A 27501-nucleotide genomic window follows, 5' to 3' on the forward strand; every position below is an offset into this window, starting at 1 on the left:
TAACGTGATAATCAGTTTGTATATATGTCGTTGTTGCTGAAATTACAAAGGGACAGTAAGGCGTCGAAGACGGTTAATAACTTAAAAGGTTAACTATACTTTAAATATACCAGGCAAGAGCTTTAGATAACACTGATGCAAACAAGCTGCTGTATGCTTGCCATCCTGCAACCTCAAAGGACCTTGTGCCACTGTGCAATCTTTTGTTACACAACCTGGAGAAACCTCATTATAAGCTGCGGACACACAACCTCAGCTATTTAAACTTGTGTTACAGTCCTTGTGTGACTTTCTTTTCAAGCAAAACACAGAGAGAACGGATTTTAACCAATTCCTAAGCCGAGATAACCCCGATCAATTACACTGGAGATTATAAAGGCATACTTGCCAACACTGCCCTATGGGCAAAGGCTGCTGCAGTTTCATTCGGAAATTCTAAAAAGCCGTTTAAAAAAAAAAAAAAAAAAATCAGGTGTCCTAGATAACGTTAAATGTTCCACTGAGCCTAAATAAAGCACATTTCATACTGAATAATTTATATACTGGTAAAATGTGTTGATATCACCATAATTTGATAGGACATATTTTTTGCTGGAAAAAGAAAACACTGAGCTCTACATGACACGGTCACTACCTGTTTGTAGGCACAGGCAACAACAGGGCTGAAAGATGATGACAATAACGTAGTGGCAGAGCGCTACTTTGCAGTTGTGAGATGAACTAATATTGAAGAAAAGATGACAAAGATGGTTTGAAAACTAAATATCACAGAGGAGAGGAGTGACTGCTGCAAGCTGACAGCCCATACATGCCCATCTGCTCTGACTTTTAGGACACACATACAGCTTTACAGCTAACACACAAAGAGAATCAGATTGCCTCATTTGAAAGGTTTACATCCCTGAAATAAATAATTTATATAAAATGAGCAAAATATCATTGGGAACTTGTTGCATCTGTTGCATTAAACTCCTAAGACCTGCACTCAGGGCATGCATTTTTAACTTCTCTTTGCTATTTGGGCTGATTGGGACCTGACGAATCTAAAAACAACCAGATTTCTTTTTTTAAACCTCATTTTTGTCTCAGGGGAAAATCAGATCCACACGAGGACATTTGTTTTAAATTTTGATAGAACAGTGGCAGTATAAGGTCCTCGTAAGTGGACATCAGGCCCCTGTAGAGAAAAATTAAGTATTTTGGTCTAGACAACCCAAAATGTGATGTCCACATATGTGGACGCAAGGTCCTAGGAGGTTAAAGCTTTTCTTTAAAATGCTTAGACATGAACTCATTCAGACAAGAATGAAGCTGGGATATAGAGCAGGGCGATATGACCAAAAATATTTATCACGATACACATTTGAAAATTTGCGATAACGATATAACTGACGATATAATTGACACTAGACAAAATACTTTACAACTCCAAAAAAAAACCATCAATGTATTTTCACTTAAACAAGCAGCTGTTTTTTCTGTGCATTAAAGTTATATAAAAATGTAACAGTGCAAATGCAAATTCCTTGCTGACAGTTTAACCAAAGGGCAGACGACATATCCTCAGCATAACCATGTATAATATCCACAAAACTTAAAAAGAGGTCATACACACACAATACGGTAACATTATGTTGAAGCACAGTACGTATCACTCCGCGAGGCTCCGCCTACGATAGCCGTAATGCTCCGACAATCCATCAAGCGGTGCGGCTTCGTAGCTTAGCAAAGTCGTACTGAAACATTTGACAGATTTTTGAGCGCCGTGTACATAAAATCGTTTCGAGGTCAGTAAACACAACCAGAATTCATACATAAGGCACACGGGGTTATAAGGGGCTCTGTCGACTTTCAGAAAAATCAAAGGATTGATTTTAAGTGCGACGTATTTTCCAAACAACACGGTAATAACGACGGCCCGCTAGCATGCGCTACCAAAAATAGTGCTTTGTTGTGTATCTGACAGACGAAAGCTAAACCAGTTCCACACCACTGAAGCTGCAGCATGTTTACAAACCAGTTCTGGTTCATCCGTTTCATTCAACAATCGGCCATGTGCGTATGAAAACAAAGGCACTGGCGCATGCGCGTTTTATCCATATTCTATCGCCATATTTCATTTTCTTATCGTTGCCCAACATTATACTGGTATTACTGTGAACGGTATGATATGGCCCAGCCCTACTGGGATATTTTTCATATTTAACACACAGCAGGAAAAATGTGTTTGCACTACTGGAGATGAATGGTGTGCAGCACACCTGCGACTCACTCTCACTTTTAAAACCTTTAAACAGGAGACTTAACTATGCACAGTCACTTGAACTTTGTCTGGTTCAAATCAGATAAATGATCAATCCAACTTCATACATGCACCATCAGGTTAACTAAGTGAGAAATTATTTTAAAGATTTTTTTCTTAACTAACAATTTGGAAAGAAATTCGATTTTTTTTATTTGGGTTTTGGGTTGACAGACAAAAAAAAAGGAAATTTCTTATTTTTAACAATCTTTCCCACTTAGCATTTCATCAATAATGAAAAGGCCCATATGGTTTTACTACAAAATATTATACATATGACAAAAACACATTAGATAAAATGCAGTCTTTTACAGGGATTAAATGTAGCAGCAAGCTAGTGTTAAACTGCAACAAACTGCCTGCTATAAGACCTTTTTCTAGATGTGTGCCAAGATCTTCATGATCTCTGCTGAGCTGTAGATAAATCCATATCCTATAGACACAAGGGCAAAACAAACTTTATTTAGCTTGACCTTCTCCTTATATTTAAGCCTTCCCCTCACCGGTGAGTCTAAGCAGTGGGCTGCACTACTTACTAACTACAGCAGGGTCACTTGAGTGCTAGAATAAAGAAGCAGCGAGGCCCTGCCCGAGCTGCCCTCTGCCTGTCCAGGACTTGTGAGCTGCCCTAGTTAGGAACTAATTTCCAATGTTGGAGTAAAAAATATTTGCCAGACTTATATTTACATAAATACCCCACAACAGAGTTAACAAAAGCCATGTTTATTGACTAGAGTGTTTGGAAAATAAACTATCCATAGTGAAACAACCAACTTTATTAATAGACAATTCTATTAATAAAGTTGGTTATTTCACTAAATTATTATTATTATTTCACTAAATCAATTAAATTTTATTTATATGGTGCCAATGCACAACAACATGTGCCCCAAAGTGCTTTATATTGTAAGCTAACGACTCTCAGTCACATGACTACCTATGAGCAAGCACCTTGCAACAGTGGGAAGGAAAAACTCCCTTTTAACAGGAAGAAGCTTCAAGCAGAACCAGGCTCAGGGAGGGGCGGGGCCATCTGCCATGAAGCTTGAGGGTAAAGGGAGGGAGACAGAAGAAAAAAAAACATACTATGGGAGAAAGAACCAGATTTTAATATTTGCTAATGACTACATACAGTACTATTGAAAAACTAACAGGGAGTGAAAGGAGATGAGTGAAGATAAAACCCTCAGTGCATCATGAGAAGCCCCCAGCAGCCCAGGCCTATTGCAGCATAACTAATGGCCCAGAATCACCCGATCCAGCAGCGACTATAAGCTTCATCAAAAAAAGTGGAGAGAGCGTCTGTCTCTCAAAACCAAACTCAGACTTCGTTCCACAGTAGAGGTGTCTGAAAGAGTCTGCATCACATTCTACTTTTGAAAATGCTAGAAACCAAAAGTAAGCATGCAATTTGAAAGCAAAGTGCTCTGTTAGGATAATACGGTACTATGAGGTCTGCACGATATGTCAGGGCCCGATTATTCAAGATTTTGTATGCGAGAAGATTTTTGAATTCAATTCTGAATTCAACAGGGAACCAGTGAAATTAAGCTAATAAGGGAGAAATACAGCAATTCTTTGTAGTCCCAGAACTCTCGCTGCAGAATTCAGGTTCAACTGAAGGCTTTTCAGAGCAACCTCATAATAATGAATTAAAATAGAAGTAATAAATGCAACAACAATTTTAGACAGGACATTTCTAATTTTAGCAATATTGCCCAAATGAATGAAGGCAGTGCTTTCCTGCTTTTATACTGGGTCCTCTTAAATACATGCACCAGGTCAATTTGACTTAATCAACTTTTATTGGTCACAGTGATTGGAGAGTTCATGATTTGGGCCCTGCCTATTACACATGGAGAATATAAACATACTTGCAATGCCTGCTCAGTATTGACAGCACAGTGAATGCCACTGACAGGCTGAACAGATTGGTGTCATCGGCTTGGAATTTAAATTTCATAGTGGAATGCGTGCACTGGGCTAAAGGGGGGGGGAATTATACATATCTAACACTGAATATCTATATATCCTTTTGCATATCTGCTTTAATTAGACAAACTATTCAGCTTTAATCGGGCCGCCAACACAAATATGTTTCAAAGTTTGGTTTGAAATGCAACTCCAGTTGCATTTCTACAGCTGTGGATCAAGAATATTACAGTTAACCACAACTAGATGTGAAAAGAAACATTTTAGAAATAAAAATGGAAAACTGGACTAAAGGGAGGCAAACTAACTGAAAAGACATTGTGCACTTCAACTATACATTTAAAAAAAAGAAAAAAGAAAAATATACAACAAATCTTGTTCCTTTTAGACGCTGCTGGGTCAAGCCACAAATTTGTACTAAATACTTTTCTCATTTGCAACACACATCATACCAGGAGTGACAGACGCAGAGCTCAGGCTGCTGTTAGAGCACCAGGGGTATATCTGCTGGGGTTTGTGTACAGCCGACCTTTGCTTCGTAGTTACTGACCCCTCGGCTGTTACCGCAGCAAGCTATCCCAACGGGCTAGTGATGACCACACACAAATCTGATCTGATCACTTGCAAATAGCAGTCTGCACGATCTGTCTCTACAGATGTGATTGGAGAAACAAATTTGATTTCCCCGCAGCCTGAACAAAGCCTCCAAGCTTTCTTTCTGGTCGTCATTCCTCAAACTGCTGCTGCTTTTCCGTCTAAGCAGAGGTTAATTGCAATTAATTGCCTTCACCTGGCAGCCCAGGTGTAATCAGCGCTCCATTGAGTAGCCAGAATGAAACCCAGCAGGGCTCTAAAGCAGAACCATACCCATCATTAACACTGTGTTGATGGAAATTGTGCAGTAGAAAGAAAAATAATCTCTTTTTTTTGTAGTTGCCTTTACTGTAACTAAGAGAAACCTGCTAATTATCAGCCTAAAAGGGCCAAGACCTGCAGGAAACAGGAAACAAGCATGCCCTTCCCTCAGTCAATCACTGACTGTTAAATCAGACCGAGAGACTGGCGAGGCTGGCACCCAACCGCAGCGGGCATATCGCTTCCTGTATTGAATGTGACTGAGAAAAGACGATCCAGTGGTGGTAAAAAGTAAAAAAGAGGGTAGCAAAAAAGCATTTTGCCTAGTGTGGGTTTAACACCGCTATTGTGCCGTGGCTGTGGGGCGAATGCAGACACACATCATGCTCCCGTACCTTGTCATCCTTAGCTGTGGAGGCTGATACAGGTAAAGTGCAGTAATCAATTTGCTCCACTGGCAGGAGTGCTCCTTTAGAATACTAATCAGGTTTCTTCCCTCCCCTCTTCCCTCATTCTAGCCATTCCTCCACTGCTGCCCCCTCTGCCTTTCTCCTTTCTCGTTCACCTTTCTCATGACTTGACACCCCCAACCCCCCTGGTGCCCCAGACCTGACCAAATGCTAAAGGAGGGCGGGCTGTCTTCTGCACAGATAACTGCTGCCACTAATCAAGACTACGTGCACCGGGGCGTGGGATTAAAAGAGCTTGCACAGCTTGACTCAGGCACTGAATGGTGCTAGTGCGTGCACGTACACTTGCACAAGATCAAAAATTTAAAGAAAAAAAAAAAAGAAGCCAGCAGTGCAGCAGTGTCTTGTCCTAGAAACACACATGCACACAGGAGCCTCAGACGAGCAAACAACACAACAAGGTCAACTTAAAAGCTGATGTTAGGTGAACATTCTCGGGCTATAAAAGAACACACACAAGAAGATTAGATCTAATTTGCTCCGCCAGTCAAAACGGGACTCAGTGGCGAGCCACCCATCTCTATCTCTCAGAACACATGTCACGCAGGGAGCCGCAGTGTTGTGCGCATCTAAAGCGAAAGAGGAACAAACTCGACTGCGACTTGACAGGGCCTTAATTCCAGTTCGTTTTTCATTTGGGGAGATGGCTTACAACAAGAGGGGAGGGGAGGGGTCTCTACACCATATCAAACACATGCTGGAGTTGCCTGGAGGCTGTAACAAAGCATCCTCAGTGTTGTGCCACACACACACACACACACACACACACACACACACACACACACACACACACACACAGAAGTATATTATGTATATATATATGTAGGTTTGTGGGTGGGTGGGTGTGTGTTTCAGAAAAAGAGGAGACAACGCCACCCTATGCATCAGCAGGGAGATTTCATTATGTACATAACGAGTGCCATTAATCGCTCTTAACAAGAGGACACAACCTCACCTTGGCAGTCTCACACGCACAGCAGGAAGGTGGGGGTGGGGGAGATGAAAATATCTATAGCACGCACCGAAATTAAAATTCACCACACTCAAGGACCCGCCGCCTCCTTTTGACCGACCACATCGCGGCCCGAGGGTGCGTGGAGGCAAGCCAGCAGTCATATAGGAGCTGCTCGCCTGATAGACGCATAAAAACACATAAAAAAAAGAACTTAAAAAGAAGAGAAGAAGTGTTAGGAAAATGTCGCAGTGGCGGTTGCCAGCAGGGGCTCGTGCCCTTGACATACTGACACGGGTGGAGGAGGGAGGGTGTCATGTGACACTGCTGTCATTCACCTGATCTCCCGCCTGCCCTCCTGGCCACCTGGCAAATGCACCCACCCCCGCCCCTTTGTGCCGATATATCACCCACCTTCGTGCGACCTCATCCTCCCTGACCTGGCACGGGTACGCCCCACCCTTCCCCTCCCCCACTACAGCACCCATGCCCACTGCCACCACCTCTGCCTCTCTGCAGTACCCTGTCAGCCCCATCGCCAGCTCTCAGTGCTCCCCCCCTCTCCCCTTCCCTCCCTTCCCCATCACCACCACTACCCCACCCCCGCGGCTGTGCAGCAAGGTCAGGTGGGTCACCGTGTCCTCATCTGTAATCCGCTGCCATTCGTCAGCAGCCCCGGCCCAAGCTGGAGGAGAGAGAGAGAGAGAGAGAGGAGGCTCTCCGACGAGGGGAGAATGCCCAATTAAGCAGCTGTCACACACACACACACACACAGCTCAACACAGCAGAGCAGGAGAGAGAGCCCGAGAGGGAGGGAGGGAGGCTGCAGAATCAGCCTACTGTCCACAGACACAGGGGTGTGGTGGGGGAGTGTACATGAATCCTTTCAGCTGTGAGTGTCTGTGTATTGTTTGGGTGGGTGTGTGTGTGTGTGTGTAGCAGTTGGACGAGGTCAACTTCAGTTTAGACATATAGGACTGCTGTCTGAAGTATGTCAGTGGCGATGGGGGCGGGGGGATGCAGACTTTAGAAGAGATGCTAGAAAATTTTAGGGCAAGTAGTCTTAAAATGACAAAAGTGCTGAAAACGCTCTTGAGTACTGCTTTTATGTGTAACCACAAAATTAATGAGATGATCGGGGAGAAGTGGTTAGATGCTCCTTGGGAAATTAAAAAAAATAACCCCCCAAGAGATAATCATTGCCTAATGGCTGTAAAAAAAAATATCCAAAGGCCGGTCGACACTAACCCCACAGTGGACTGCAGGTTTGAGCAGGTAGAGTTACACTGAAATTCTTTACAGTCACAGACTAGCAGCAGATATCAAATGGGTGACAAATATCCCATAATTGGATCATTCATCACCAGCAAACGCGTCTGTTTTGAGTAATGGGAAAACTAATCAGCAAAAATGATACAGAGACGACTCCACGCCAGGCAGCAGGAAGATTTATGCCAGAGCGATTCCAGACTCAAGCCTGTACCTATTGATTGTTTAGTCTAAATGGTTTTTCGTTTAATCAAAAGAAAGAGTCAAAATGGTACTATGCCAGCTGGGTGATGAACAGGTGTGATCGAGCCTCGGGTCTAGGGCACAGAGGGATTCTTAGCTGGTGAGAGGAGGCTCTTTCCGTACTTGTGTCTTCCTTAGTAATACCTTAAAATGTCAAAGTTCAGCAGGGTTCAGTAGAGCTTCAAATCCAGCTTTGAGTGGTTAGAAAGGATTGCGTCACAAGTGTGAGGGACACTTATCCAGTAAATCCTGTCTGAGTAGAGAGTACAGGTCACGGGGACTTAAGCTAGCTGTCATACAATGCTGTGAAGTATTCCTGATTTCTTATTTTCTTGCATATTTCTCACACTTAAATGATTCAGATCATCAAGCTAACCTTAATATTAAACAAAGATAAGCCGAGTTGGTAAAAACAGAAAAAAACCAACGACTTTCTAGTTTTTAATTGATACATTTTATTTATTAAGGGAAAAGGCCTATCCAAACGGACTTGAACCAAACTGGGGGATATGGACTTTTTTTTACCAGAGGCCACTTGATTACGATTAGAGTCCATGAGTTATTACAAGTTCAGCCTGAAGCGCTTCAAACATCAAGGCTAGCATGCTTTAACATTAATAGCCCTACATGGATATCACAGTGCGGGAAAACAGTATTGCTACAACTACAACATCACTGAGTTTTGCATCGTGGTTTCAGAGCTATTCCAACCCTGCTAAGTACAACTGGACACTGTGTAGCTGCGGGAGAAGCTACATTAGCTGCAGACTACTCGTAAATTAGGATTCGGAGTTGTATGTTTTTCATGACTTTTGCTTCTAAATAATCAGAAGCAATTAAGTAACCATTCTGAAGAAGCAAAACAAATCTGCTATGTGGTATTAAAAGTTACTTTCCGCTGCTCCCTTGTGACAAAGGATCTACATGTTTGATGTGAGTTTTACGCTGGATGCCTTTCCCGACGCAACCCCAAAAGATATTTGTGTGACAGAAATAGTTTTACAACGTAACACACACCGACTCCAGATCTCCTTACATTCTGCATTTTGTAATAATGAAAAAGATTTGTTTGCCTGAATCATTCCAAAAACAACACAGTGGTACCAAATGAGACTAAAAAGTCTACTATTAATGTCACTGCAAAATCTCTATGAAGCCCAGCAGACTCACTACAAGTCCTCGTAGGTATACTTTAGTCATTTCTGTCAGGCCGTATCACTGCACAGCTCCACCCATCTCTGTGATTGTTATTATAATGACTCAGTGTTTTGTCGGCCAGTTCTTCCTGCGTTCTTCCAGCACTGAAAGTACCTAAAGTGCTCCCAAAGTCTAAAGATTGTAATCTGTGATGTCATATTGATGCATAGCCTGAAGCAGCTCCATTAGCGGCCCGGGAGACTGACTTTGTGGACTCATACAATGTCTGCCTGTACTTTTACATCTACAAGGAAATTTAGATGATAGTGGGGCTATTAGTTCTGTTCCAGAAAACATAGCCTTATCTCCGTCCAAAAACCATTCTCCATTACATTCACCTTGTACTTCTTTTCCAATAGTTGTATATTGGTGTAAAATGATACATGAGGAGGCGACAGATGGGCTAGCTCAGGAGCAAAATATACTCTCTCGAAGCTAAATTGCATAGATTAATACGCTAAATGGATTCTGTTCATCATGTGAGTCTTTAACGAGCGAAATCCTCCCCACATTTTCCTGTCACTTGGAGGTCAGAGGTCAGCTACGTAATAGGGCCCCAGGACAAATCAGCGTAGCATCGTGCCAAAAACAAGGACTTGAACCCAGATCCTCAGGCTTAAGTCAACCACGAGCCTGCCGCCCTAAGTGCAATCCTGAAATGTACAGCTGTGTGCTGTTGTAGGACAAGGCCATATTCTCACGCAGCGTAATTGGCGCCGCAAACTGATACCTGATTGACCAGCGAACACATGATGACAGTGTAAACAAGCAGCACACGAGATGGTGAGCCTGTAGATACTACAATACCCCCCCCCCCACACACACACACACACACTACTAATGACCGAGTGTAATATTGCAAACAGAAACCTAGGATCTGCCCAGGATAGAGCTGTCAGGATAACTGTAACTGTGTCATTTTAAAATCAAAGACTGATATTGTGGCAGTAATGCAGATATGATAATGTAGCTGCTCTTTTTGTATGTTTTTACAGTGAAGATCCCCTCCACCTGCATGTACATGGATTTTGACTTTAATTAATTTGCCATGAAAGGTAACACAGAACACAGAGTTATAGAGGAATGACAGCATTATTGCTAATTTTCAATATCATGCAATAATATCAAGAGATATTGAGACGATATTGTGCATTTTTCGACTATGGTAATGTGGACGTGAAGCAAAAAACAAACAGATAATAAATAAATGCCATAAGGTAGATTACGTTAAATCACGAGAGGCCCAAAAATGCAACTTCTGATGGTATTTTTTAAGAGCAAATGTTGGCTGGAAGCATCAGTTAGCATGAATTAGCTAAGAACTGTTGCACCACAGTATGTGAAGAAGTCATCTCTAAATTTAATAAAATTTCATATCCAAGTGCATAATGGACACTGGACACGTAGATGATTACATGTCTTCAGCAGACCACTATTTACTGGTAATATTTAAGGAGTAATATAGCTTCCAGGCTCAACTACATTCAACATAAACAAGAGAGAGCTACACTTTTCCTGTATCACGTTATACAGTCACACACACACACACACACGCTAACAGTTTCATGTCATTTATGTTATGATAACATTCCCATTGAAAGAAGCCGAATCAGCCACCATTAATTTTTCTGACACCTCTGTCTCTGACACCAGAGCCAAACCGTCACGGCCTGTTGTCACATTTTCCCTTCACCCGACTGCACCTATATTTCAAACTCGTGACACTCAAAACTCCAAACACTGATGCTGAAAGGTGCACTTTAGGAACCTGCCGGATTCTGAAGGATGGCGTCGTTTTTTTGACATTAAACTGCTGAGTAATTATTGCAGATGCTTAGCTGCAGCTGGAAAACAGTTTAATACGGAATAAGAGCAACAGTTAAAAGCATGACACTCCTGGATCTGCCACCGCAACTCTACTTCCCATCTGAAACCACCTGCCGGTGCACTGTACTTAGCCCAAACGGCAGCGTGCGCTCTTTGCAGGTTAGATTCACAAATGCTAGGACTACCTTTCAGCTCAAACTCAGAACTGAAGGGCACTTGCCATTGGTTCCCTGTCCCTTTAAATAACTTTGAGACCCCTTTTCTCTTCTCTACCTCCCTCCCCTGAGGTTTATCACAGTGACTCTTCTCTCTTCCATCTTCTCCTCTCTCCCCCTCCTCTCTTTCACACACACACACAAACCCTGCCTGTATGTGTGGCTGGCAACTACAAAGCAGTTAGCCAAGCATCTCTTGGCTCTGTGCAGAGAGAATAAGACACTCTCATTACTGCCCTTAAAAAGCTCTTGCCCTCACAAAATCCACTGTAGACCCAGACACCAGCACAGAAAGTCACAGGAAAGACTGAAAAGAGTTAATAAAGGCTACTTTTTCACCCCTCTTACAACTCAAGTCACATGCGACTGTGTGTGCTTGTCTGTGGAGGATGGTTTTTGCACCCGCCCCCCCCTCCTTCCAGCCCCCTTTCCTGTTCCTCTTTAATGTCACAGGGCTGGCTCATATGACCTTGAGCAGCAGCGTTGGCACGGCAAGAGCGAGAGCTGCCTCGCCTGCGGGCGCCCTTGAACTGGATCTGCAAGACAAAAAAAAAAAAAACGGGGGGAGAAAAAAACCCTTCATGCGGCCTGATAGACATCTCAGCCCTCCTCCTCCTCCTGCCCCCCAACCCCCTCCCCTGCACCTATCCTCCCCCTTTCTCCTCAGCTCTTTTATTCAATCTACGCCACTCCTTATCTGTTCCCCCTGGTGGGAAGAGATTTATCAGGATGCTGTATCTTTAACCTCTCTATCAGACGGAGATAGAAACAGAATTTCAAAATGTCTGACCGGCCCTGCGCAGATTTATTTTTAAACCTCCTCCTCCTCCTCCATGCACAAGCCCCGTGCCATTTCAGGAAAGGGGTTTGGAGAAGGGTGTGTGTGTGTCTGTGTGGGTGAAGGGTTGCTTTATGGAATACACCTGTGTGATGAGACTGCCATCCACTCCAGAGGTGTTGTTTACGCATATGGAAATCCCAGACCGTTTCCCTCCTGGCTCTGCTCTGAGCCTTTAGCACACACGGTGACCCATAGCTTCAAAACAAATATCCCAGCCTCTGTTTCGGGAACAAGTGCCAGCTTAATGACCAATCAAGGATCTCGGCCTCGAGAAAGGGGGCGGTGAATCAGAACCAGTGTTTTGACAGGTTGATGATGATCTGCTGTGTCCCAGTGAGGACCTCTGAATCTCTAAAGTAAACACCACAGTCCAAAGTCTGACTCTGCGCTGTCCACATCTTGCTATTGCCCGAGAGCACAAAGGAGATTTATTTATTTTTTTGTAAATCAGCAGTAAACACTGGGACACCCTCCCTGCGACTGACACGCGGGCCACCAAGGTTCAAGTGATCCTGTAAATATTTGCATCGCCCCGTTACTGGCAGTATGTTCAATACTGAGCTGGAAATTCATAAAAGGACATTTCTCTTGAATGTAACACTAATACGCTGCAGAACAGTGTGTGCACAGAGGACAGGCCCTCCTTCTAGCCCTCCTACTGGTTCTCTTCATGCCTGACCTTTCAAAACTGTAATATTATCACATGTCATATGCAGGCCTGCTGGAAACCATCTGCTAAAGGCAATGCGGTGGCTCCCTATCACCAAAAAGAAAAAGAAAAAAAGGAAACACCGGCTAGATTGGCCGAGCACTGGTTCCGACTGGTTTACTGCTCAGCGTGTCTCACCTTCACACACACAAACACACACATAGAAAAACAGACGGGGCCACGCACACACGCCCTCAGAGGCTGTCGTTGAGCGACATGAGCCACGAGCGCTCTCCTCGATTACTGTTAGGGGCTTTCGCGCAGAGACACGAAGTTCTGGGGCTAAGAATAACATTAGGCAGGTCTGCTTCCCGGCAGCGGCAGAAAGAGCTCGGGAGCCACAGAGGGGAGCTGCATGTGCGGACTAACACGGAGTCTTTCCTGCTAATCCAATCCCCCGCCATGTTTAGCCCCACCTCGGGATATTATGTTATGTTTGTTAGTGGGACACCTCTGCTAATAAGGCTGTTTTTACAGAGAGCGAAACCAATAAGATTAACATGAGCCAGGACTGATACAGGCAAAGAAAACAGATTTTTTTTCATATCAGGGAGATGGATGTGCTGAAATATTAAAAGGCCCACTATAGATTCCCCCTGCACCCCTCCCTCCCCCCTAACTCCAGAAGAGCCAAAAAAACAGACTCGTTTGTGGAGGCACCACAGTGTCCTGAGAGATTCATTACAGGCAGATTTGTTCCACATAGTGAAATATGAGTGAGCTCTACTGCCTGAAAATTGCATTGCTCCATAAGCAGGCCCCGACGCCAAAATGAAACCCCGATTTTCAGTCCTAAAGGTCTTAGCTCAGTATGACAACCGCGGCAATTATTTGCGAGGAGGAGATCAAGCCCAGTGTTTATCCCGCTTTGTCTGTCTGAGGCACAGCGGGAAGACACAAAGGCTATGAAATAACAAGCAACGCGTAGGATCGATATCAAAAACACATGGTTACTGCGGCTAGTCCCTTTCTCTGCCACACTGGGTCCTTTTGCCAAGAATCAGCACGAGCAAAATTGATCGAACCCTAATTCAAGCGTCTTAAAAATTAACCTGTAGTTGGGAGAAATTGCAGCCATGCTTTACAACCATGTCAGTCCGGCTGAACAAGCATGTGCGCTGCTCCTCTAAACCACAGTTGAACTTGGTACAGTAAATAACCTGACCCAAATAAAGTCAAGAAAATCCTGGAGAAGGCAGGCTATATTTAGCAAACAGCAGCCCGTATGTCAGAGAAACAGAACCAGAAAAGAGCCTTTGCTTAAAAGCATGTGTGGCTCGGGCTTTGAGCCTGACAGGTCTGACTGCAGAAATCAAACGCTATTACTGGAGACTGAGAGGGGAAGAGAGGAACTTATAGGAGGTGGCAGTACTTTAGAGACTCGTGCACTACTGTAAGACTTATACTATATGCGCGAGTGTGTGTGTGTGTTTTTTGAAGTGTGGGTCTGGGGAGTGAGGAGAGACCTCAGCGCTCAGCTTGGGGCGTATAATCTATGGTTCATTTGCAGCTTTTCTCCCCGGTATGACAAGCCGTTTACAAGACATAGCCTCTGCTGCTGACCCAGTTCTGAGTGGCTGCGTCTCGCGACAAGGCCCTGCCTCCCCATCAGGCCCTGCTCCTCGTCTAACTGACGATAACACCACCACCCTCTGCCTTCGTGAACTGTGGGAAAAAAAATAGGTCGCCCTGACCCACTTTTCTTCTTTCTTTTTTTCTTCTCATTTCTCTCCCCTCCCCTAACGTCGTGCGAGGAGTTCTGCAGAGCATGATCGAGGGAGACAGTGAAAGGGTGAGGGCGAGAGATAGAGAGAGAGAGAGGGAAACAAAGGAATAAAAGAAGTTAAAAAGACAGGCTCAGACTTCTCTCTGATCTTTCCCCACATTCTGGCGGCCTTTGGATTACAGCCGACCCTTATCAGCTGGCCTGCTGCATGTTTGGCAAAAAACCCTCCCACGCCTTGAAACAACAACTGCTCCTGAGGTTAAATACATCTACAGGCCTCTACCATTCCCCCTTCCCACTTCTACCTCTCCTCTTCCAGGTGGCCATTATCTCCCCTCTTACTCAGAATACTAAATAGGAACCCTTTGCCTTATTTAAACGCAGACGCACACGAGCTACTTTGCAGTCATTTGACACCCATGAAAGGATGACCTGTCATACAGCCTAAAAAAAATTTTTCCCGGAGTGGTGGGTGGCTTTACTAGAAGGCTAGCTGAAGCCAGGAGCTGCCTTAATGCCTGGTAGCATGACACTAGTGCTCTCTGAATGTCTTCGCCACGGTTAGCCCAGCTCATGACATGTCTGAGATCACATGCATGGTCCTCTCATGCAATCCTCAGTAAGCTGCACCCGCAGTATATGATCATGACTCTCTCTCTCTCTGAGGTTAGTCAAGAACAGCTGAGAGTTTCATTCATTTAGAAACGTTTGTTGTGGGACTCGCTGCGTTTTCAGTGTTGGATTCCTGCTTGAAGCCACAGTGAAATATCTCGCCAAAGCACACGGTTTTTTGCTGCTGATTTAAGTATGAATGTATCTGTCAAAAAATAAATAAATAAATCACCAATCATTAGTCACTACTTGCTGTAGCTTAGCAACCTTTTAGCTTAGCTTCTCCTCGAGACCTATACTTGTAGGAGGCAACCTGACAATTACCTTTAAAAACCTTTAAAGCGACTTACTGAACAGTTCAGCTTGAATGATAGTGTTCCACTTCGTTTTTATTGCTGCAGCAAGCCACTTGTTACCTTGCATAATACACGTTAGGCCTTTTAAAACCACAGGATGACTTGCAGAGCATTTGGTTACACAAATCTCTTACAAGTAGACTGTCGAATAGCTCTCCTGACATTAGCGTGCCTTATGCTGGCACCCCGGCGTCACAGTGTGCCCAAGCTAGAATATTAGTCCCGCCAGATGCTAGTGACGACATGTGTTTTGCGTGTACTCATTTGCATCAGCCACAGTTTGACACTTTTAAAAACCAGAGGAGGGTTGACCTGCCACTAAACTCTCACCAGCTTGGTGCTAAGCCCCTGCGTGCTAATGGTGACCTAGTGCACACAGACATGTTGGTGCCTCAGAGACAAGCCATGAAGAACGCTGCTCCACTTTCCCATGCTGCCAGACATGCTGCAAAAGCAGCAGAGCTGTGCTGTATCCCTCTAAGTGCACCAAATATGACCAGAGAGCAAATGGCTGTTGGAAAAAAAAGGAGAAAAAAAGCAAAATAGGGTGTCAGGTCTCTTTATTCAACGGGGGTTGGTGGAGGTTCTAGCTAAGTGGGTGGATGTAGGTCAAGCCCTGCCTCTTCGTGAGGTCAACGCTGAATGGAAGGGGAAGGTGGCTTAGACAGAAAGAGGCCCTGGATAAACCACATTCGTCTGGCTCTTGTGCCAGCGCTGGCCCTAGACGTGTAAACAAAGTTACACAAGCACACAGCTCCTCAGTGATAACGCTAGGTGTGTGTGAGTGTGAAAAAAAAACATCACACACGTTACAAAAGCTCGACTGTTGCTTTAACAGTCCAAACGCTCCCTGTTTAATGGCACATAAGTTGGTGACACTTGTTTTATTCTACATAACACAGTTATAAGTGAAGAACACCTCCAACTGGCTGACGCTGTAAACAATCAACCAAATTATACAAGCTACAGGTTCATCTTGTGTGTACACGAGCTAAAAGCGTGTCAGGCGGGTGGCGGCTGATGTCTGATTTTAAAATGTCACATCCTGGCGGGTGATCACCTTAATTTAAGTTGCTCCTAACAAGCGAACTCCCTGCACTTAATCAAGAAAGCTTCTGAGCAGTTGGGACTGCAGGGGAGGCCCACTGGGTGGTGGGGGCTGGGGGTTATCTGTGATTAAAAAATACAAACAAGTGCTGATTTTCACTTTTTATCCAAATTTTTAGAAAGTATTATTCATACGCTAAAGTTAACTTTAAAAGAAGAAATGATGCATCTCAAAATACAGAAGACACGCAGATGGTGACTGACGTTTACAATCACAATTTGGCCAATAGCCAACATCAATACCAAAATATACGCCATTTTTTTTCTATTAATTTTGATGTTTTCATTTCATCTACCCTTCCTTCATTTCAAAATCTTGATTTCAAAATTACTGGCCAAAACTGCCAACAGATAAATATCAGCATTATCTCATTTGCTGATGTGCAGATATTAGTCGACATATCGGCTGTTGCTGCAGCAGACTGTTTGGCCCTTATAAAGGTGGAAGACCCTGATGCAGGTACAAAGAAAAATGGTTCTGACAACAAATATTTACTTGTAGTAGAGATTACAACACCATGTATGAAAATTAAACCTATTCATAGTTTTTGGTTGTTTTGGATAAACATTCTCACTTTTCTTCCAGTGGCATAAACTGTTTTCCGATGGATATTATCTGGTCCACTTAAAGGGGACTAACTTGGCTAATTTCCAAATTCAAAGTTTTATTTGTGGACTTCACTTGAGTAGATTTGCATGATTTACAGTTTAAAAGAATCCTTATTTCTTGGCCTCGGTGCAGCCACTCAGTTCATCTCTTTCATCTGCTGTCTCAGCAAGCCGCTTCAGCTCTTTTTACGATCAGGCACACTTTAGGTGAACTTTCTTCTGATTGGCTGCCCCTCGTAAACCATATTGTGACATCAAACAGAGCCAAGAGTAGAAAAAAAGGTTTGAAACAGAACAATTAGAGCAGTGTGAATCCCAAACCTTTGGCTCACAGGGATCACATATGCAATGAAACCATGTTTAATATGAACACCCACCACTGTGACAGTAAAAAAACACAACTATATGCAGCCATAAAGGAGCTAATGAACACAGTCTTGTATAACTCCCAACTCCCTCCTGGATCAGTTAGAATACGGTATGCCACAGTCTGCTTTCTAATAATGAGTGAGATGAGAGGCACAAACACATGAGAATGAGCTCCACAGAGAGGAAGGAGGAAGAGTACGTTCCTGTCATGAAAACAAGACAGGAAAATTAGTCGTTGGCTCTTCGTAAAGCTGCCACAGATCCCAGGTGCCACTGAAGCCGCATTCACGCTCCTATCGTGGATAGACAGGTAAACAAATAATCATATAAAGGTAGATTCATTATTTTTGCATTTTGATGCTAAATGTAGGACTCATTTAACTGATGCGACACGATATTTCATTTTCTCTGAAAGAACCAAGTTGCTCCTGATATAAAAGCATCCTGGAATTTAAGGAATAAATAAAAGAGTCCCATTGTCTTTCACCACACACACAACACTGAAGCATCGTAACAGGTCCCAATTAGCCTCAAACGAGCTGAGAAACAGTGGCCCTCGTTGACTGTCCAGTTCTCCCAGCGTAATATCAAGACAAGTTTCTGGGGGGGGGACTCCATGTCATTTGCCTAAGGTTTATTAAAGCAGCTTTAACAAAGTGGGCTGGGATCCCTATTTACACAGCCATATGGTAAACGTATCCAGGGGCCAGATATGTTAACATTTGAGCATAAAAATACTCTGAAGCAGAGACAGGAGCTTGCTCTAAAGTGAGACAGTGAGCCAGCGTGGTTTAAAACAGCAGGGCAGCTGTGGGGAGTGAGGGAAGGCAACTGCAATAACACACATCCTAGCAGCCAGCTCGCTCTGGACATGAATCACTCTGGACATGAAACGACCTTTCCCTGACATATGCTGGTATCAGTGATTGAGAATCGAGTAGATGACTAAACCTGCTCCTTTCGTCAGCACAGTCAGAGTGGAAACTTGTAGCAGCCATTCTCAAATTCAGATAAAGGCTCGCTGCAGCCGCACTACTGGGTCTGACACAACCTCGACCCTGTTTGACCTTGGCAGCGATTACCAAACTGAACGACGGCCCCCGCGGCGACACACATGCCTGTAGCGAGCGTCTCCGCCCCCTCATCCTGGTAGACATACAAGGTTGGGAGAGAGGACAGGGGGTGAGGCTGGGTGAAGGGTGTCACATGATTGGATCTCCTTCTGGAGAGTTACTTAAAGAGCCTCCTCAGCAATCAGGTCAAGGTCACGTTCTAGCCCTAATGCCAAAGGAAAAGAGAGAAGTCTGTGAATGTGCGTACGTGTGTGTGCGCGCGCGAGTGTGTGTGTGTGTGTGTGTGTTATGGAAGAGTGCATAAATAGAGAGGGGAGGAGGAATGACTACATGTTCAGCAGTCCTGGGTCCTTGACAACTCGAAAACACAAGTTATAATTCTATTAGCTGTATTAATCTTCCTGCTTAGTGGACACTTTTATTCAAAGTCACTTACACGATTATCACTCTTGCACATCTCTTCCCATTTCTACTGCTGGATATTTACTGGAGGAATCCAGGTTAATTACCTTTGCTCAAGGGCAGAGGGTGAGCAGTGTATGAGCCAGCAATCTTCTGGTCACCAGTCCATTTTCCCTAAGTAATAGGTCATATGGCAGCCTCAAGTCATCAGCCCAGTGCTTTCCATCTCCTCTCAAATGGCCTCTCTACCACTGGAAGCCTTCTAACACAGTTATGAGAAAGCTGTACTGCTGAATCCCAGTCTTTCGGTCTGTTTACCCGGCTGTAGTGAGGACTACAGTGAATAACGTCACCTCGCTAATGGATTTACAAGTGGGCTGAAGGTTCACAAAAGGACGGCATGTTTCAGAAATTCGAGAGACAACTGTGAGTGAAGGAGGGATGCTGGGGTTATGCCAAATGTCCCCAGTCCTTCCTTTGCAGCACGGGCATGCATTCGTTTCTCATTTAGCTGTGTACCTCCTATTTAGCCACGTTCTGTTAAAAAGATATTTATTGAAAGTGCAATGAATCATTTCTCTTTGCTGACAATTTTTAAATGGACCGAAGGGAATCTGTAATGTCCAAGCCATTAGAAGGCTGCTCTCCACGAAGCTCTAATGGAATATTATCTTGGATGAATGACAAATATCTACCTTGGAATTGCATGCAAGACACTGAGTGTTTCAAGGGAAATTTTTTGACATTCCTCTATTTAAAAAAGAAAAAAAAGGATAATGTGCTGCAGATCTATCTGAACTCGCACAGCTCGACTCTCCACGGCCACCCGCACAGGTCTCTTGTTGCTCAGCAACAATTCAGCTCATCACTAGCAGCCAAAAAGTTACACAATTACAGTTCAAGCCAAACGAGGGTTAGAGGTGTGCAGTGCGTAACATTATTAAGCGAGATATAGCCATCTTTCATAAGGTGTGGGTCTGAGTGAATGAGGAAGCGGGGAAACCCCAGGTGATGCATTTTCCTCCTGCAGGAACCAAGCAACGTGGAAGTGTGTGAATGCTCGCTGGGTGACAACGCCGCCCTGCAGGACGAGGTGTCGTTGGGCTGACGGCATCCAGCCGTTGCACCCGGGTACAACAAAAGTTTAACAAAGTCTCAAACTGGTCTTGAAACAGAAGCTCATAGCTTATAGTATATATATGTATGCCCTGCTCCCTCTCCTCCACCACTCACCCCCCGCCCCACCCCTCCACTGTGCTGCGCTATATATCCATCATTCATTCATAAATTCTAAAAACTCCTCTTTAGTTAATTGCCTGGGAAAATTTAATTTCAAACGAAAGCTTTTAAAAGAGAAAGATATAATTAAGTTGCAGGGATCTCTCTGCCTGCCCCCCCACCCCCCGTCCAGGGGTGCCAAGGGGACGTGTGCTGTGAGCTGTGGAGCTCTGCACCGCACTGCTCCGTGTCAGGGAAGTCATGCACCCATGTTTAAAGCAGAACGTTACGTAAAGCCTCCCCCTCTGCACAGGCTTACTGCACCAGACGCTGTGTCCTTGCCTGGGCTGCTCAAGGTTCCCAAAAGGACAGGCTGCTAAGAAGTTAGGAAGGACAGGGCCCTGTGATAGCCTGCAAAAAAAAGAGAGGGTAGGCGGGAGGGTGGGTTGCTGCTTGTGACAGCCTTGGACTTTGAATTCAGCGCCAGACAGGCTCATGCATCAATCCCTCAACTTACAAAGACAAGGCACTAACCTTGACGAGGCCAGGGACTCTTCAGGAATGAGTGGCATTTTCACTTAGCCCCAGCTTCTCCCCTGTAGTCCTGCCACATAACCTGCTTAAAATAAGACACAGTTGAAGAACAGTTGACCTCAGTCACTGGACTCTGTGACCCATCGTTCTACTCCTCAACCCTCAGGTTTCTTCCACCGCCCCGGGCGGGGGGGCTTCGCTACAACACATGGAGAGGTCGCATAAATAGCATTTAGTGCACAAGGTGCAGCAGCCTATCCTGATGCCTGTCAGAAAGTGTTTTGTTTGAGTCACGGCACACTCGAGTGAATCCACGTTTGCTGTGATGCTCGGGATTATCACAGACTTAATTACAACCGTTCCTCCAACTGTTGCAGCTAAACAATTCTAACAAAAACTACAAACATGCAGACAAGCATCTACTGGCATTATGCTGTTTATGCCACTGCAGGACAACACGACAGACATCCTCCATCACGTGCACGCAAACAGGCTGGGCATGCCTGCCGTCTATGAGCATCTGTCCTCGTTCCCTTTTGCAGCCTGCCCACTCTGACACGCCTGTGACACTGGCCTGCCTGTGGCGAAGCACTTTCCCCCCCTCGTATGACTGCAGCAGCATCCTGGCTGCACACTCACCACAAGAGTAGAGAAAACCTCCCTACTGCACCTCCACAGCCCCCGGGGTGGCAGCTCTGCTATAGGTGCAAGAGAGGCAAAGAGAGCCAGAGATGGAGGGAGAGAGCAGAGGGAGGGGGAAGTCAGTTCCACTCCGCTCCGCCGCTGTGACCGCACCAGCCCGGCCAGGAAAAGAGTCAGCTTCTCTCACATCACCCAGGAGGTCTGCTGCTCCACGCTACATCTCCTCGGTCTTTACTTAACGTACCAGAGGAGCGGTACAGTGGAGACTTGATGTTACCACACTACAGGCTAGCTTGATGCCGTTTCCCTCCTCCGCTTCATTGATCTGCACACTGGGCCTTGGCGGCGGTTGTTTTCGAAAGGGGCCGATGCTTCATGTGGGTAATTTATTTGACCCGTGGTATCTCGCTCTTTCAGCCTTCCGTCCCCGTTTAGCGAGTAATTTCAGCAAAGTCTAAATAATTCACAGCAACTGCAATCAGCAGCGATCAATTGGGGGAGATAATTGAAGGGCCTGTCATTGCAGCCAAGGCCAAGGTGAGGTGTGAAGGCAGAGGGGCGGAGAGTTGGAGGTGAAGGCGAAAGTCAAAAGGGAGGAGGAGACGGTGGTGGGTGCAGGGGGGGCGCGAATCATTCAACAGCTGAGTTCTGGCTAGTATAGCTTTCAGGGATTGCAGAGAAGGAGTCCATCTTTCTTCCTCATTCCAGCCTGCATCCAGGAGCGTTTAGCAGTTACTGCTTTGTCATCAAAATAAGTCTCATTGACTTTGGCTGCCTTCTGCTCGCGACAGAAGCACCGGCAGAAGCGCTATCTCTGAATGAGACACAGCGGCTCGCTATGACTGAGAGCAGAAATCTTTTAAGTGGGAAGACACCACAACTGCCCCCACGGTGATGTCATTTCCAAAAGCAACAGCAAACTTCTGTACTTCCACATCACTTTCTGACTGTGTAGGCATTCTAGGGGGAGAAAATTCAGAGAAAACGCACTGAAAATACACCCCGATCAGTAAACGGTACACATGCATCTTTATGTGTGCTTATCTGCGTGCACCATTTCTGCTTGGTTTAGAATAGCGGTGTTCCAGTAGTAATTTGAATGTCTATTTTAATTCAGCACTGTTGGCTTCCATCAGTCTGCATTTTTGCTTTAGTCACTCAAGCCCTGATATTTTAGCCTAGTACTCACCATCATTTTCAAGAAATTTGCTTATGTAAAAGCCACTGACAGACGATCGGTACTAGGGAGGCACTAACAGATCAGCTGAATATCGGCCGATAAGATATCAGCAGATAAGTCTGCATTTACTGATATCAGTTTGAGCATTTAATTTTGGGGGGTTTTCAGGCTGTAGTTACTCAGATTTTGAATTTAGTATGAAAAAGAATCACATTATAAGACAGGAAGAAAAAGGGGAGAAGGAAAAATGTCATTACAGATTACAGGTTGGAGGGGGTTTGGCGTGTGGGTAAGGTTGGTGCATTCCTCTAAAAAATGGTAAACATAACAAAATAGGACTGAAACAGTATAAATATGGAGTATCAGGCAAACCTTTATTTGTGACACAGGCACTGGGCAAGAATTTGTATGGAAGAGGGGACAGAAGATTACCAGTACTTAATAGTAAATCAGAGAGAAGTGATCATTTCAGTTTGTTGATTGAACACAACACTGACTTCTGTCTTGTTAATTAGAGATAAATGTTTCATTCTGACTGTGAAATTTACAGCACAACTGTCACGGTGTAAATCTTTTTCCTGTTACAGCAGCACTTCTGACCATTGTTATTAGAAGAGTGTCTGCTGAACAAACAAACGATAAATGGAACAATAAAATGATTTGGTTTAATGCACGCCCCGCACTGGCATTATGGAGCCCAAACAATTAGAGAAATGAGTTTGTGGCCCAAAGGTGTCTGGTTTCGAATCCTCAGTGGGCCGACAAGAGCGCGGGCCTGTAAGTAGATGAGAAATGCACTTCTGCTCCTCACATCTACTGTCAAAGTGCCCTTGAACAATGTTCGGTGGCCAACAACACAAGTGCTGGGCATCTCCCAGGTCTATAATAAATCAAAAACTCTGCAGTAAATGCATGACACTTGTTCTGGTAGATTGCACATTAGTTTTTCTTTTTTTTTTCTTGCTGCTGAGTATCTCAGCAATCAAAAAGCGGGACGCCACTCTCAATTTCTGTCTGCCCTGTGCTCGTGCTGTGGTCTATGACAGATTTACAAACACTAAGGGTTTGAGCTGGCACAGTGGCAGTAGTTAGAGAAGCTGTTAGTAGAGGTAAGTGGCTGGGCAAGTACTCTGTGGAGTCATTGTGTGAAAAAAAAATACATTTTTTACAGCGATTTCTCCTTTACATAATTCAAAGTCACAAAGTAGCAACAAGCAGGTGGATCCTGAAATTACTCTGTTTTCCACAATGTGCAAAAGAGATGTGCAGAACACACCTGCAAGAGCACACACACACACACACACACATAAACACTCATGTCAAAACTTGCCACTTTCATACAGCAGCGGCGGCGGCGGCAGCGGCAGCAGTGTTTTGATGGCAGATAAGATTCTGCAGTAATGAAAGGCAGCCAGTGGACAAGAGAGGAGAGAGTTCAGAGTCCAGTCTTGTGACTGTTGAGCAGCCTCGGCATCATTTGCATTTGGCCATTTGAATGTCCTCTGGTTCTGTTGCAGGCTACTGCACATCACTCAACAGCAGCTCCCGGGACAATAGCAGATGGCAGAGTCAAATCAAGCCCCGTCCAACACAGAGGATCCTATGAATTGCAGCACGCAGGCCAGACCATTCAAACACTCATAAAGCACAACTTAAAAAGTTGGGCTACAAACGTGGAGGTTTTACGTTATCTGTGGCAACAGAGGACAAGCCGAACTACCTTGAACATCTTGTGTAAGTTCAGGTCAAATAATTAAGCAGCTTAAATGTTCAACAAAAGAGAGGCTAAGAGGCAGACCCCCAGACACAGGCAGTATTTAGAAGGCTTTAAAAAAGTTTGACTCTTCTCTGCGTTACTTTAGATTGGTAGCCTAAGTAGTTATGTGGAAGGCAGGAAATTAACTGAACCCTTTTTAAAAAGCCTCATATTCCAACATCCAAACAGGTTATTTCAGAAGCTGAACTGCAGCTTGTACTCTGCCCTCTTTCCGGTAAGTCTCAGAAAACTTCAGCCCCTGACCTTTTGCCTCCACACGGATCCAAAGTCCAATGAAGCAATAAGATATTTGTGAAAAAAAGGAACACCTACGTAAAGGCCACTCAGAAACTCTCGCCGAGAAAACATCCAAGCCTTTGAGATCTATCAAAACACATCTGACATGACGGCCGGGTGATGTGACAGGCTGCAACAGACCAACTTGAAATGATGGGTGTTTTAGTCTGCAGACTAGACTAATCTCTATCAGAGGACCCTGGGGAGGGTAGAGACATTCAGACATTTTCAGAGGTGGGGTAGGTAACAAGTAAAAAAAAAAAAAGAATATTAATGGGAATCACCAACTAAGCCACACATCAAGTGCACACCTTTTTAAGTGCATTAAAAAAAAGCATTACCTTGATCCTGACTGTGTAATAAAGTTGTTGTAGCAACACTGCTTTGCAACATTTTTAACAACCTTCGCCTACACCGTGTTTACTGTACATGCTCAGGGGTTAGTGTCACTGTCCCTGCTTTCCCCTGAGTGCTACTGCAGTGACACATGCAAAGTCTTGCTCAATGAATATTCAACCCAAACTCATTTTTACACCCAGTGGGCCCAGGTGGCTTTTAGCACCTTGAAACAATCACATATGAGTCAACGTATAAGACCCTTTACGCTCGGAGGGCCATTAAAAACCCCTTAAGACTTGCCAACTGTAATCTACACACCGGTGCAACTGTGAAGCGTTTCCCTTTGGTGGTGCTAAAACTACAAGATGGGGGGCTGTGCAGTGCTTTGACCCGACGTGATGAACTACATTAACTGTACTAACGTTACATTACAGCTGCCGCGCTCCAAGCAGAAGACGGTGCGCACTGTTATTAAATTAAGCCAACGGGTGACATTAGTCATTCGGTGTTCGTACTGCCAAGCAGCCTGACAGCCCAGAATACACTGTGAAAATTAGCTGGAGGGTTTCAAGAGATTCAGAGGCGGTGTGTGCGTGTATGGGGAGAACATTTATAGAGAAATGCCTCTATCGTGGGCCTAATTTGAGTCACTGATCCGAAGGATACGGGCACTGGCTGCCGTCACTGAGCGGCTGTGCGGCTAAATGGAAAGCCACACGGGCAGGTTTATTCCCCGCTTCTTTATGCAGCGATTTCAGCGACACATCCATAAGCGCCCCTGGCCGCCGTGCGACACACAAACAGCGTTACCGATCCCCGACACAAACGCACACATACACACACAGAAAAAAAAGCGCACGATCTAACCACTGCCCGACATACGCGCACCCGTGTACGTTTCCACCCGCAGCAGTATAAGAATAACATTGTCCAGACGTAACAGTGCGCTCGCTTACAGATCCCCTTACCTGCGTTCGTCCACCCCACAGAGGCGCATCGTTATCATTCGACAGGAGGAGGCAAATCCAATGAAAACGGTCGCGACACTTTTGGCAGGAAGCAGAAATGGCGAGGCAGGCTTCGAGGGAGGAAAAAATCAAGTCCGAAATAATTTCTAAAAAGCCTCCTTTTGATTTGATTTTTTAATTCTACAAATGAATGCTGCGCCTGTGAGCGAGCCGAGGTGTGGAGCGCGTAGTCTGTGGAAATTGTTTATTCTCGGAGTCCCCTCGCTGTGGAGAAGTGAGCGCAGACAGCTACACTCCTCCTCCTCCGCCTGCCGCTGACACCACCCTTAAAGGAACAAGCCTTCACCGCTGCCCACATACTCCCTCTGCCAACAAGGAAGCACTTTTTAACATTAGATGTACAGCAAATGGTCTTAACGCTGTACATCTAATGTTTTTTTCCCCATTTTAAACACCGTCTACGGTTTGTCTCACACCAAGGGACATACAATGGAAATGCTTAATTAGCAGATTATTATTTAATCATTTCAATTATTAAGAATGAGCTGGGCTAAAATAACCTACCAAGGAGGGGATCTTTTTGGTTACGTCTCATTCTGTCTCACTTTAAAAAGGAATGTTCAAAAAGTTATGAATAAATGCTGATAAAACTTTGTAGGTGTGTGGAGTGGGGTCATGGTAATAATCCAAAATTTCCACCAACATCCACAAAGGTCTTCGAGGTCAAGTTAACGATTTGTTGGTTGAAAACTGAAAAAAAAAAAGTCTTATAACTTAGAAACTATGATTCTTACAAGTGTGGTGTGTATTAACATGTAAAGATTTAAAATATCTTATATGTCATATCATATCTCATTTGACCTCTGACCTCTCTGGGTCAATAGATTGATCTGAAAAGTACTAATAATCGTATTCAGACCTATTAAAAACTACATTTCTTACTGTCAGCGTTTGTATTGACCACACATAGGCAAAAAGGCAATGATAAATGGAGATTCTACATATCACGTTACGTTGGACCTCTGACCTCTTCTTCAACGTCAAACAAGGTCAGACTTTCATAAAATATCTGTTTTCTTTAAAACCTACTGCCCGTGTTTGTCTGTCAACAACTAAGAAATTATACCGGTATATGGAGATTCTCAATATCACATTATAGCTTGCATCCAATGTGTGTTCTATCTTTAAAGAAAGAACTGTCAAGAGAAGGAGAATGAGCTGCCTGGTGAGTTAGATACATACTGTACTATAATGTTATATAATAATCAATACCTGTTATCCATTACCTACTGCTACATAATGCACTTTTCTCTTAAAAGTAAATACTGCCCACAGAGTGAGTGATCATTCTCAGATTCATTCTTTTTATTATTATTTTTGCTTCTTCTTCTTCTTTTAAATAAAAGCATGTCTATGTAAATAGAGAGTGTAATTCCTCAAATGGCCACTTGAGGCTGCCTCAGAAGACGGTCAAGTCCCAGTTTAACATCCTTAATAAAAA

The 27501-nt window shown here is 44.4% G+C and overlaps 1 protein-coding gene across 1 annotated transcript in view; it reads right to left on the reverse strand.

Moving 5' to 3' along the window:
- nrip1b (nuclear receptor interacting protein 1b) overlaps positions 1–26306 on the reverse strand; it is a 37711-nt gene extending 11405 nt beyond the window's left edge. Inside the window, exon 1 of the mRNA XM_005740154.1 lies at positions 26001–26306. The gene's annotated coding sequence lies outside the window, so the exon portion shown is untranslated. The remainder of the gene's footprint in view (positions 1–26000) is intronic.
- Positions 26307–27501: the final 1195 nt, after the last annotated feature.

This window comes from Pundamilia nyererei, unplaced genomic scaffold (assembly GCF_000239375.1).
Source record: "Pundamilia nyererei isolate P.nyererei 1_Seehausen unplaced genomic scaffold, PunNye1.0 scaffold00097, whole genome shotgun sequence".
In the NCBI taxonomy this organism is placed as follows: Eukaryota; Metazoa; Chordata; class Actinopteri; order Cichliformes; family Cichlidae; genus Pundamilia; species Pundamilia nyererei.